At 39.1% G+C, this 13,835-nt stretch overlaps 1 protein-coding gene across 20 annotated transcripts in view; it reads right to left on the bottom strand.

Annotated features, from left to right (window-relative positions):
• Window positions 1–13,835, bottom strand: part of MAST4 (microtubule associated serine/threonine kinase family member 4) — a 535,574-nt gene that overhangs the window by 96,693 nt on the left and 425,046 nt on the right. The gene's annotated exons all lie outside the window — the stretch shown is intronic.

The raw sequence follows: 13,835 nt of genomic DNA, 5'->3' as shown, positions 1-13,835 counted from the left end.
AATGTTGCTAGTATTTCACAAAATAAGACACTGGCTATTTGTCTGAATTAATGTGTCTTACTATATCATGCAACTCTCTGTGTGTTCTCATTTTCTAAAGCATTTTCAGCAAAAATGGATGTTTAATTTTATGAAGCTCTCTTTCAACATCTATTCAGATGAACATCTGACCCACGGTTTTGATGTATTAGTACCATTCATAACGTTAAATCAATCAGCTTTCTTGGGATAACCCTCAGTAGTTTATAGTAAATAACTATTATGGCTATTACAACTCTCACATTTATGTTTCAAAGGTAAGTGTGGTGGTAGTTTTCTCCGTGTTGCAGTATTTTCTTCTTTCTTTCTGTGACATACAAGGAAATGACTGCTTTTCATCCTGGTACGTTTACTTTAAATGTTTAAAAAACACACCTGGATGCCTATCTTGCTAATTAAGAGATTGAAAAGGAGTAAGTATAACACTTGTTCCCGCCTCATTCCCCAAAGTTAGCCAAGAAACCTGGCCCAAGTGTACTTCTGCCTAATCTCCACCTTTCATCTTGACTGATAGAGGAGTTCTGCATCTATCCTGTTGTTAGTGAGTCATTATTTACACTTCTATATTTCTAAACTATCTTTTCAAACTTTTAGTATGTTCAACATACTACTTTTATATCCCATCTCTCCAATTCTTTGGTTGTTTAACTCTTAGCTATCTATCTTTAAGCGAGTTTTCTCAGGAAAGACATGAAAAGTGTATTTTATGTGACCTCGAATGATAATGCATTCATACATACATACATATGATATCCTATCAAATAGAGTTCTGTGGCCACAACATCATTATCTGGCAATCTGTGGTAGAAAGTCTGAGGCCAGCATAAATTTTATTCCTTTGTAAGCAATTGATTCTTTTCTGTTCCGAAGTCTAGTGTTTTTCCCTCATTGCTTAAAAATCAAAAAGTCACAGGACTATATCCAGGGCAGAGATGAATTTTTGTTACTTGATCTCTTTTCCAACATGACAAGTCTTCATTAACAGTATCTTTGATTATTGCTTCTGTTCCATTTTTCTGGTTACCCAACCAGAAAAATATATTGTTATAAATTAACGAATGAATCGACAGTTTATCTGAGGTAGATGTTTAATACTATGAAGTGTAGTTTCTCAAATAAAATAGAGAAAGATAAGGCTGTTGGAGAACAATGGATGTACAACAGCTTTCTTGTGGTAGGAGGAGACTGCTAAATATTTTGCTTGTTGGCTGAGGTACAACGTCTTGACGTCAGGGATGCAGTACAGGAAAGTGAAACCCACTGTCTTGTGGAAATGTTCTGTCTCTGCCCATTAGGCTCTTAGACCATTTCTGAGGTCTAGCCATGTGTTGAATGTATTTGAATCACGAGAGTCTATGTTGTAAGTAAGGTTAATTCTTCCTAAATATGTGACCAGTCATTGGCATATACTTACTCCAGTGTCACTGCAGTTTTAGAAATTGGGGATGGTGGGACGTTACAGGTATTTCAGTGAAAAGCATGACTGGCTAACAAACACAGAACTTTTAAGGCAGTCACTCACTGTGAGGCATGTTCATGTCAGTGACTAAAATTTAGGTCTTGTAACTTCTACTTTGCTAGTAAAGACAATTTCCAGAAACTAAATGTTAAGCAGGAGTCAGGTAAGACAGGCACATAATCATGACAGAAATTCTTAAGGCCTCACATCACCACGAGAAACGAACATTCATCATTTACGTCAACATTAAGTACGAGAGAAGTGAACTACGCAGCGTCACGGAGCTCCTGACAAAGCAGACTGCTACCGCTTATGGGAAATTTGTTGCAGGAGAAGTATGTACATCTCTTGATGTTAAAAGTCTGCCTGGGTCTCCAGAGAAGGGAGAAGAATTTACATTTGGCCTTTCTCTTTTGAAAATCAAAACTGTCAAATGAAATGACTTGTGATAAGCTTTAAACCCACATTTCCTACTGAAATAAGGACACAAAAACACCAAACGTGAACCCACTCACAACTTTTTTTTCTCTTCCAATTTCAAGGATGCGAGAACGCGTCCATTCCCACGCCAAATTACTGATCCTACAAGGAACAGGGCTTTTTACCAATCAAGGAACTTGCTTCATTTCCTACATTTAGCCAATTAAAAATACTCTGCATCTGCCAACATTGGAGTGAGTCTTGTTCTCGGCCTGAGGATCTCTCTTTCTTGCTCTCTCTCTCTCACACACAAACACAGACACAAACATGCACGCACGCACGCATACACAATTGGTCCCTCACTCTCAAACCTTCAAAACTAAATTCATTTCTTTAATGATTGGGGGGTCATTCTGGTAACTACTTAGAGTTCGAGAACATGTCCACGTGTGCAAAATAAGGCTTTCAAGCCGGATTGCTCCATTTTATAGACATACCACAAACTGAAACGTACTATTACTCCAGTAAACACAGGGATGGCTTTCAAACTGTGCCTGCGAGGCCCAGGCCATAGGACAACCAGTTTTCCCACCCAAAGTCCTTCCAGATGGAAGGAATATCGATCCTCAGATGATATCGGTGACCATGTCCAGGACATGCTTGTGGGTCACTCAGGCATGCCTCCCTCCATCTTAGGTCATAGGATCCAATCTACTCTCTTGTCCCAAATCTTTTCCTTGTTACTTTCAATGCCGAGAAACCATTTTTCATCAGCCCCTAGAATACTAGAAGCATACACCCAGTGAAAAACATAAGGCCAGTATGAATTAATCTTGATAACACAGTGTAGGGGAAAAAACTCCTTTAAAACAGAAAAACTAGAACTATGGAGTTAGAGCCTTGGAATAAATATTAAAAAAGAATATTAGAATAAATACATATAATCCAACCTCCACTTTTAACAGAAAAGGAAATTAAAGCCAAGTGAAGATAAAGAGAACTGTTCAAAGTCAACCATGATTAATAGCAAACCACCATAGAACTAAAAGAAAATTAATCAGAAATATAACTTTTTATATCTACTAAAAAAAGGTGCATGTAATTAAATGCTGCTTTTTCATTCACTGACAACTGAGACCATCATAGATGGAACAGTCTGCAAGGTTTATGCTTTGGGGGAAAATTCTCAGGGGTACCTGTACTAGAGAGTCTGTTCCCAAAAAGGGTCTGCTGACAGGACAGTCAGCAGCAGTATACAATTAGGGGACACACAGTTTATATAAAAATGAAACTTTCCTTCTCTCAGCCCACTTGTTTACTAAGTAGGTGTGATTTCTTGCTGACCCTCCTTCATGTGGTTTAGTCATGTGGGGTCCTGTTAGTAAATTGCTGACACGCTCATCTCCTGACCAACAGTTATTCTTTTAATGTGTTATGGCAACTTAATTCATTCCTAAGGTAATCTGAAATTGTTCTCTATCCTCAGGACACACCATACATGGTAACTCTAATAACAAGATGCCTATAAATCTAAGTGTTTACTTACGAAAAGTGAGCTTTCCCCCCCGCTTCAGGTGGGAGACCCAAACTCTTTCACAGAGTAGTACAGAAGAAACATAAATGAAGAAAACCACTTATCTAGACACTACGTCAGGCCCAGAAAAGAAAAATGAATCAGAGCTAACTCTGGGGATGTTCCTGGTCTTCTCTGATCTCTCCAAAAGACATCTTCAGGGTCCTACTACAGGGTCCTGCTGGGAAGGGTGCCAGGGGCAGTGACTGGGAAACCAGGTGCCAGATCTAGCTCTGATACCAACAAGCCATGTGAACCGGAACACTTGGCTGCACTGGGCCTCAGTTTCCTAGAATGATTTTTAAACATGCATGTGTGTGTGCATGCATGTATACACACTAAATATTCTGCTCAGGCGAAAGATGACTCTCCAGCCCAAACTGTGATGAAGGTTAATCTTCTCTGGGTGAAGCAAAGGTAAAATAGGGGGCTATGAACCCCACTCCTAAATAACTAAATAACCCTTCCTACTACCTATCCCTGGGGCAGACCCTCTGGCACTGCTGTGGTTCTGGTCCAATGGAATTGACTTTTCATTTTTTATTTTTATTTTTTTAAAGATTGTTTGATTGATGAGAGAGAGAGAGAGAGGGTGTGGGGGGAAAGGGAGAGGGAGAGAGAATCCCAAGCAGACTCCACACTGAGCTGACCTGGGGGCTCGATCTCGTGACCCCGAGATCACAATCTGAGCGGAAGCCAAGAGTCAGACACTTAACTGACTGCACCACCCAGGTGCCCCTGGGATTCACTTTTAAAAGAAATGCTGTCCATTTCCCAAATCAGCTCTAAACCAGACTAAGTACACAGCTAAGGGACCTCCAAAGGCTGGAATGCCAAAAAAGAAACATCACAGACTATAACAAATGTATTGCAATGAGGACCATTACAAGGATGTCACATTCCATTGTCGGCAGCCCACCTGAAGACTGCAACAAGCCTGTGTTCTAATTTGCTTTGTATTTACACACCATGGTATCCTAGCATTTTAACCACATTATTTTTTGGGGGGGGGGGCTTTTCTGAATGTTTTTTTTTAATTTTTTATTTTTTTATTATATATTTTTTTTGATGTAAAGTTCGATGATTCATTAGTTGCGTATAACACCCAGTGCACCATGCAATACGTGCCCTCCTTACTACCCATCACTAACCTACCCTATTTATGAATTCAGGTTAGTCCTAAAAATACCTTAATAGTTTCTGAAAACCTCGCACTGGTATGGCACTTTATAATACTGTAAATATAGTCACAGTTAAGCAATTGTATGAGGTGGCAAGGGCAAGTTCTATTATTTACATTTTTATATATAAGGAAGTTGAGATACAGAGAGTGATTTGCCCAAGGGAGCAATGCTGATACATGGTAGAGAGGAGCTAAAATCCTGATCTTAACCCTGAGGTCCAGCGTTTATTACATACGCCATTAAATACTTCATTGGTTGTTAAAGATCTCAAAATTAAAAGGGTTCGGCAGCAGGGTCAGGGGGACACAGCAGCTGGAGGTTTCTACACTAGAGTCTAAGTCCTCAGTGCCTGGGAAAGCAGGGACACAGCATGAAGTGTGACTAGCTCTGCAGTTCTGTGCTATGTTCCTCCTTTATTGACTTCACTAACTTTACCAGGTCACCATGATGTTACTGGGTACAGAGCTCCTGGAAATGCAGCAGAACGAGCTACTGTCTCACCTAGAGAGGACACACTTGAGATGGACTTAGATACGTGTAAAGTTATTTTGGTGCCACACAACACATTCCTGATGCTTATTAAATGTCGTTTGCAGCAAGCATTAAAGAGCATTTCCTGTGGACACAATCTCTGACTCCAAGGCCTCAATAAGCTACAGCAGACAATAACAAATGGCCGGACAACACAAATACAAGACAATAGAAGGCCAGCACTTTCAGGAGTACCCTCCCAGATTAGGTTGAGAAACTAAGCAGAGTGTTCACAAAGATTGATGGGTAATGTTATTCACCACGACATTACTTACAAGGGCAAAAAACAGGAAAACAGACAAAATATTCATTAGAGGAAGGCAACTACGGCATATTCATAAAATGGAGTATTTTGGACTTTTGAAAACCAAGTATTTGAAAAAAAAAGACATTTAATGATATATAAAAATCTCAAAGAAAGACAATGATCTAGATACAAAATTGTATCTATGACCCCATAGATCACACACAGGTATAGACAAATTATGTGTATATATAAAATTTGTATTTCATGCACAAATTTATGTATACATGAGCGTCATAAATATTATAGCAGATGAACATATATAAACTAAACATATTTAGACAAATAGCCAAATGTTAAGTAGTTAATTCTGAGTGGTGGATAAGAACACAGGTGATTTTCATATTATACTTTCTTGTATTTTCCAAATTTCCTATAATAAATATGCACAGCTTTTACAAACAGGAAAAAAAAAGGTTTTTAAAGCATTCTTAAAAAACATAAAATATTTCTTTCTTTAAAAGCAAAGATCATCTCTTTTCCCTACAACTGTATGACTTTGCTTGTATGTATGCTCTTCTAAATTTTTTCCACCACTCTTCTCAAGGGTAGGGATGCCAAATCTGCTATCGGCTCCAATGCAAGAGTGTTGATGGGCTCTCCTTCCCCACAGCTGAACCCTCTAAACTTGTGATGGTTGCCACAGTATACATACACCTTAACATTTCATGACAAGCTCTATAATTATCCAGTGTTACCCCTACCATAAAAGCTTAGAACTTGAAAAGCCTGCAATTTGCCTGGCTTTCTGGACAAGCACTCACACACTGCTATAACAAATACAAAAAATGTGCATTAAAGCATCATAAAAGCTGAAATTGTAATTATGCCAGAGTCAGTAAGTTCAAAGACAGAGATGGCATTGCTGTGCATATGTAAGAAAATGCTCTTTAGCATCGGTACTTGAATTTAAAATACAGACTTATAAACCTCCCTTACTTAAGTTTGCCCGATAGGTACAGGCCACTTAGGTTGTGCTGAGCATCTTGCCTTCTACCAAGGGCGCTGGCACTGAATGCAGACAGCTGGCTGATTCCATGCTAATGGGACCCCTGTCTCAAGTTCTTTTGTCTCTAGGGAACCGGCTATTTTTCTATGATACAAATCCAGCGACTCTTGCCAGCTCATGGGCTGAAGAAGACAGTCTGCACATAAATATAACTAGGGATTTCTAACTGAAGCTCAGAGATCATTTGGGGGTACGCTGGTGCAGAGTGTGCAAGAATCACCATAGTACACGAAAAACCCAAGTCACTTTGACAATCACCAAAGCTGTCCAGTCTAAGACCATTAAGTTCTGAAAACCTTGAGGATGAGGAGAGCAGGGATTCAAGCAAGGATTTTAAATGCACCTTTTGACCTCTTTACGTTCTAGGTGATCCTTTATTTACCATCTGTATGAACATAAAAGCAACCCTAAACATAAGGCAAGCTCTTCTTTTTCAACAGGTTGATAAAAAAGAATCTTTTTAGCTAATGTGAATATATAAACTTCCAGACATTTAGAAGACCTAATAACACATGTCATTTATCTATTTCCAAATAGTGAAATATGTAATTATCACAGCGTGAAATTTAAGTCTAAAAATGTCTAATCCAAAGGCAAACACTGCTGATAACCCCGTTACTTTAATTTTTAACTGCAATATTTATAAAATATGAAATTAAAAAGATTGTTTCTACCTCACTAACTTTCAAGAAAAGAGGTTGAGACTTTTGTTTCTCAAGAATCCCCTCCCTTCTAAAATTTGCAAAAATCTCTTTTCTCACAGCAAAAATAACTTCAAGAATTTTCAATGTCTATTTTCTACAGTTCATATTTCCTTCATTTTGGTGAAACACTGCCTTGTTTGACTGCTCTGTGGATTTGGAAGGTGGTAGAGCACGTCAGCATCCAAACTATCTAACAGTTATGAAAGGCAGGAGCTCCCTCAGCTTTTAGCAATGGTTGAAATAGATTATATCATGGACAAGGTAAATGAAAGATTTGCTGAAACTACTTTCAAAATAAAGTTACTAAGATTATGCATTAAAATCTGTGGGGCTTTCTACATAAGTAGATAATTTCAGAGGACTTTCTCTTTGTCACGGAAACAAATTTTCCATCTGGAGAGTATGCTGCATTTTTGGTCAACAGAGTAATGATTTTATTATGAACATTTCTTTATGAACAGTCATTTATTCTTTGAACAAATATTTGTTATGTGCCTCGTAGAGACTGAGGGTTTGCTATTAAAACTTACCACTCCCTCTTTCTGGGCACTCTGGCTTCTCTTAAATTCTGAAATACTACATCCTCCTCTTTCCCTCCTGCCTCTCTGGTTGCTGCTTCTCAGTTTCCGGCTGGTGACTGGTCCTCTCAGAACCTCTAAATGTTGGCATTGTAGACTCAGCAACCCCACCTCAACAGGTTTGGTCTTCTTTTCACTCCCAAACTCTCCCTCTCATTGATTTCACTCCCTTCCAAGGTTTTAAATACCACTCATGAATGAATGGCTTCCAAACTGGTATCACCAGTACAGACTCAACCTCTGAGTTTCAGACCCATAGAACAATTGTTTCTTTAGGTCACTGAACTGTATCACGGGCATCTTAAACCCAGTAAGCAGCAAAGTGAACTCTGCGGCATTAGCTCAGATCTGTTCTTTCTGCCTCCACCATATTGGTAAATTCCCCTTCCGTCCATCCATATCCTCAGCAAGACACCTGCACACCATCTCTCATCCCACAGTTAACATACCACTAAATACTGTCGATTCTAACTTGAAAAACAGGTAATTAAGATCTAACTAGTACCTTAGCAACTAAACCAAGCCAAAGAAAACCCAGTTAATGCATAAACACAAAAAAGTTATAAAATTTTGATTTAAAAAAATGAAGAGCCGTCCCCAATGGATGACGGTGTCAACCTTCCTGAGAGGCTGCCATGTTCTATACATGCTTCCCTCCCCCCAAAAAAACCCACAAAAAACTACTATCGCTTTTGTTAACACAGGGGAGGTTTAAAATAAATTTAAAAGGTAGCTTCCCCAAAGCTTCAATTTATAACTGAAGGAGAAAATAAAAGGCTAAATCAAAGGCCATTCAGATTAAATTCTACATTTAGAGTTTAGGAATACAAGAAAGATCTCAATTGTTAAATTAATACAAGGAAAATATTACATATACACATTGCAGTCTTCTCAAAAGACCAAAATGACAAACTCGGGTCACAAGGCAGATGATCAGCATGAAAGAATTAAGAAATACTAACGATGCTGGTATATACCCCTGATTAGTGATTCAACACAAAGCAATACCCAAAACTAGGAAAATACACTGACGTCAGTCCACCTGATTTTATCATTCTGTTCCTTAAGCAGGAAGGGCAGTATGTGTCATTACTCAAGCCAACAATTGACAATTACACAAAGGCTAAGAATTATAAAACTCTGAATGTGGCATGGAATAAGAAAGGTAGTATTCTCTATAATTCAGAGAAGCTGACTTATGAAATATTTGAAGTCACAGAATAGATGCCTTGTGAAATTATATAGCTTAGACAAACACGCCAGATTAGGAAATCTGGTCTTGGGCCCTTTCAAAATTTTAATCAAACCAGACGATTCTAAGGTGATGTTTCACTTGACTAAGTTTATCCATATGATTTCCTGATTTTAAGCTCCATAAAGTGAAATTTTGAGGACATCTGATGCTCTGGACTAAACACAACAAGGTTTTACAGGTTTAAGTTGGTATGACTGAGATCTGCTTATAATTAGGAAAAAAGACAATGAGTGATCTATCAGAGATTCCTCTTGTGTAAAAAACAAAGTTTCTACCATTTTAAAGAAAGAGTGGTTATATAGGGCATCATGAAACAATTTCCATTAGAGCTCACAATCAATCTGTTATGACTCTGTGGCCACATAATCTTGCTCTGTCCTATTCCCAAAATACAAAGAAGCAAGGGAACCATTTGTCTCGTACCATCATGTCTATATGGCCAAAGGAGACGAATGCCTTGCTGAATGAAAATTTTTACTGAAGATCTACAAAGCCAATTTAAACAATTTGGCAAATATCATTTCAAGTATGGGAAACCTGCTGAAGGTTTTTGAAAGATAGTAACAAAATAAAAGAAATAGACATACTATCACACTCAGCACTATGTCCCTAGTCTCACCTTATCTAAGGAGAAATTTTTCACTGATACCTTAAGATCATTAATCTCTAAGTTGTTCCCACCAGTAAGCGAAAATTCACAGGTAACAGTTTTCCCTCTGTCTGTGTGCAACATACAAACCAGGTACCACAAATATCAGAGAAGAAATATGTAAGTGTATTCCGAAAAGCTTCTGTTGTTCAAAAACTCACTCACTGCTTGGGAAAACCATCACCCTATACAAGAGATGAAGAGTAAGAGAAGGTAAAGAAACATGACTGATATTAAACTTGTCAAGCAGGAGATACAGTGAGGTCAGAGCAGACAATTCTTAGAGCAAGACCAACTTTGTTTAAAAAAAAAATGACACTCTATAGCAACTAGACACAAGGACAACAAAAGTGGAAGAAATCAGAAGGAAAAAGACTGGACCACAGACGAATTAAAAATAAGAAAAAAAAAAAACCCTTATGTTATCAAAAAGCACCAATAAAGAAAAGTCAAATAGCAAATCAGGGATGACTATCAGTGATATAACAAAAGATTAGTAAAACATACCCATTAAAAATATTAAGATATTCACCTCACACATATTAGAATGGCTATTATCAAAAAGGGGTAGTCAGTATTGGTGAGGTTGTGGAGAAAAGCGAACCCTTGTGCACTGTTGGTAGGAATGTAAACTGGTGCAGCCATTATGGAGAACAGGATGGAGGTCCTCAAAAAATTAAAATTATAACTAGCATATGATCTAGCAATTCCACTTTGGGGTGTCTATCTTCAGGAAACAAAGTCACCAAGAAGATAGGTGCAGTCCACGTTCACTGCAGCATTACTTATAATAGCTAAAACATAGAAACAACCTAAGTGTCTAACAAGAGACAAATGTATAAAGAAAATGTGGTGTATATATAAATACAAGACTACTGATTAGCCATAAAAAAAGAAGGAAATTCTGCATGTGCAACAACAGGGATGGCTCACGAGGAGATTATGCTAAGTGAAATAAGTCAGAGAAATACAAAAGTTCCATTTTCCAACTACAAGGTAAGTTTTGGAATGTAAGGTTAACTAAAGTCACCTTGCTGGACAATATTGTATATTTAAAGTTGCTAAAAGAGTAAATCCTAAAAGTTCTTATCTTAAGAAAATAATGTATCACCTAGGGGCATCTGGGTAGCTCAGTGAGTTAAGTGTCTGCCTGCAGCTCAGGTCATGATCCCAGGGTCCAGGGATCAAACCCCACATCGGGCTCCTTGCTCAGCAGGAAGTCTGCTTCTCCCTCTGCCCCTCACCCAGCTCATGCTCTCTTTCTCTCAAATAAATAAAATCTTAAAAAAAAAAGTGAAACCTACATGAGGTGACAGATGTTCACTAAACTTATTTCCCAATATATACAAATACCAGATCATTATGTTGCACATCTGAAACTAATACAATGTTCTATGTCAATGATAGCTCAATAAAATTGGAAAAAATACTATGATATTGTTTGGCTTATACTGATGGAACGTAAAACTCTGTACCATGAGCGTTGGCAAGGGTGCACTAAAGCAGAAACTTCAACAAATGCATTGCAATCACAGTAGAGACACACACATACACACACATATAGGAAAGAAGGACAAGAAATACAATAAAAAGTTAGCAGAGGTTATCTCTGAGTAGTGACTTTACAGGAGAGTCTTATTTTCCATGTCATTTCTTCTATTTTCCACCACCTATCAGTTTTCACTGTTATAATCAGAATATCATATTTTATTTTTTAACCATACCAGCCTGGAAGATCAAGGTCATGGACACGTGGCCTGTCACATTTCTTATGAGATTTTACCACTTCTTCAGAATGGCACAGAGTCATGTGGATGTCGGTAAGCCGATTAAGGACCTGGTTGGCACCCAGGGCCCAAATTTCAGGTTTATTAAATCCCTTGTTGCCTAGCTACCCATTTTCCAAGCTTAGAGTTCCCTTTCTTGGCACAGTGTGTGGAGACGAAGTTTCTCACCAACATCAAGGACGCTCTCGGGGACATCTCTGGCACCTGGAACGCTCACTCCCCTCGTTCTACTCCAGACTATCTTCTCTGAACTCTACTCCACAGTGTTTATTTTTACCCTGTCTCCGTCTCATTGCTAGCCCATTAACTTCCAACTGTTTGCATCAGCAATGCCTGTCGGCAAAAGCCACTGCGTGTACCCCCATCCGATTTGCACTGATACAGTGCAAAGGCTCGTTGTAAGGTGGTGACGCCACTCCTCACGTGTGGCTCAGAAAGAGACTCCAAAGCAGGTCCCAAAGAGGAAGGTCCTCACCATTTTCTGAAATCAGAAAAACCTTACTGAAAAAATACCCATGGTATCTCATGGTTTCTCCCTTAATTTGTGCGCCGCGTTGTTAAGCCCACACCTCCTGGCCCCCAGGAGGTGGGGAGGAAGGAAGATGAGGCAACGTGCACCACAGAGTCCACAGGGACTCCGTCACGCGAGCGGATGTGAGATGTTCTGTTGTGGCGCCCAGCTCCCCTGCACCTATCCCACTGCTGTTCCTTGTAGTCTAAGTTTCTACACGGAACAGAAGTTCTCCAGTTCTCTGATTATTTCTGTCTCTCTGGGCCTCCTTTAGCTCAGTTAGAGCTTTGAAGAAGGGCTCGGTGAACAGTGCAGCAGCAAATAAGGTGGTGACTCATCCTTCAGACATGAGGCACTTTATTATTATAAAATAATTTATGAAACTTTTTCCAACAACACAGTAACCTAACCTCAGGGATATTTCCTGTCTTTAATAACTCTTAGCACTGTCCAATAGGAACGTGAGACTCCTTTTCATCTCTCCTTCCAGAAACATTCTTATAAATGAATCTCAACAGTCACCCGCAAATTCCCAGTAAAAACAACTTCTGAAGACACAAAAGGTAGGTATTTTGGATGGGGGCAACAGGCGCTCTTAGGACTTAAAAAGCCTGGAGTCACTACCCAATCAGATAAGCCTTTTCAAAGAAAAAATGTGCTCTGGCTGATGGCAGGCGAAGTTAGAGATCTGAAATATGAGAATGACTGGATGTGTCACTGGAGGCTTGCAGATGGAGGACTGCAGCCTCCAGAGGATAAAAGCAGCCTCCAGCTGATGGTCAAGATGAGACAGGGATCTCATTCCTACACCCACAGGGATCTGACTCTGTTCACAACCTGCATGAGCTTGGAAGGAGATTCTTTCCTCGTCTCCAGATAAGAACCCAGCCCAACGGACAGTCTGATTTTGGACTTATGATATTCTAAGCCAAAACACTAGGTGAGGGTTCCTCGGGGACTAGGAACTTGTGATTTTCCATCTTCCTTTGATTTTGGCTTTACGATACCTTGAGAACCCCCTGAGCTCAAGCAAGTCAAGCGTACCTGGACTTCTGCTCCACAGAAGCATAAAATTAATACATGAATGCTGTTTTAAGCCCCTAAATTTTTGGTAATTTATTACATAACAACAGAAGACTAAGGTGGGCATTGTTTTGTTTTCTTTATTGGGTTTTTTAGACTCTTATTTTATTATAAAACCACTATATGCTAATTTCCCTACCTTCCTATTCTCTAAAGATTAACAGTGCTAAGTTTCTCCTTTCTCCTTCCAAAAATTCTCTATGAATATGCATGATGTACAGATGTGCCTATATGCATATATGCAGTCTAAAACACACACACACACACACGCACACACACACAATTACACAATGTATTATGTAATAATTTTTCACTTAACTATCTATCTTGGGCATCAATCTAATATCAGAACATGAAAGTCTATCTCTCTGTAACAACCATGCAGGGCTGGATTGTGTGTCTGAATCATTTTCTAAGAAACCAGTCCCCTACTGAAGGACATGTTAAATGATGAAGTGGTAACAACTTCACTTTCCATTTGCTATTTACAAGTAGCTAGACTTGTTATTTTCCATTCTTCTTTTTTTTTTTTTTAAGATTATATTTATTTATTTGACAGAGAGAGAGAGAGCCAGCGAGAGAGGGAACACAAGGAGGGGGAGTGGGAGAGGAAGAAGCAGGCTCCCAGCAGAGGAGCCTGACACGGGGCTCGATCCCAAAATGCTGGGATCACGCCCTGAGCCGAAGGCAGACGCTTAACGACTGAGCCACCCAGGCGCCCCTATTTTCCATTATTCTGTGAGACTCTC

The sequence above is a fragment of the Ursus arctos genome, unplaced genomic scaffold (assembly GCF_023065955.2).
Source record: "Ursus arctos isolate Adak ecotype North America unplaced genomic scaffold, UrsArc2.0 scaffold_5, whole genome shotgun sequence".
Taxonomy (NCBI): Eukaryota; Metazoa; Chordata; class Mammalia; order Carnivora; family Ursidae; genus Ursus; species Ursus arctos.
Note: the sequence above shows the minus strand (reverse complement) of the source record. Positions and strands in the feature narration are given on the sequence as shown.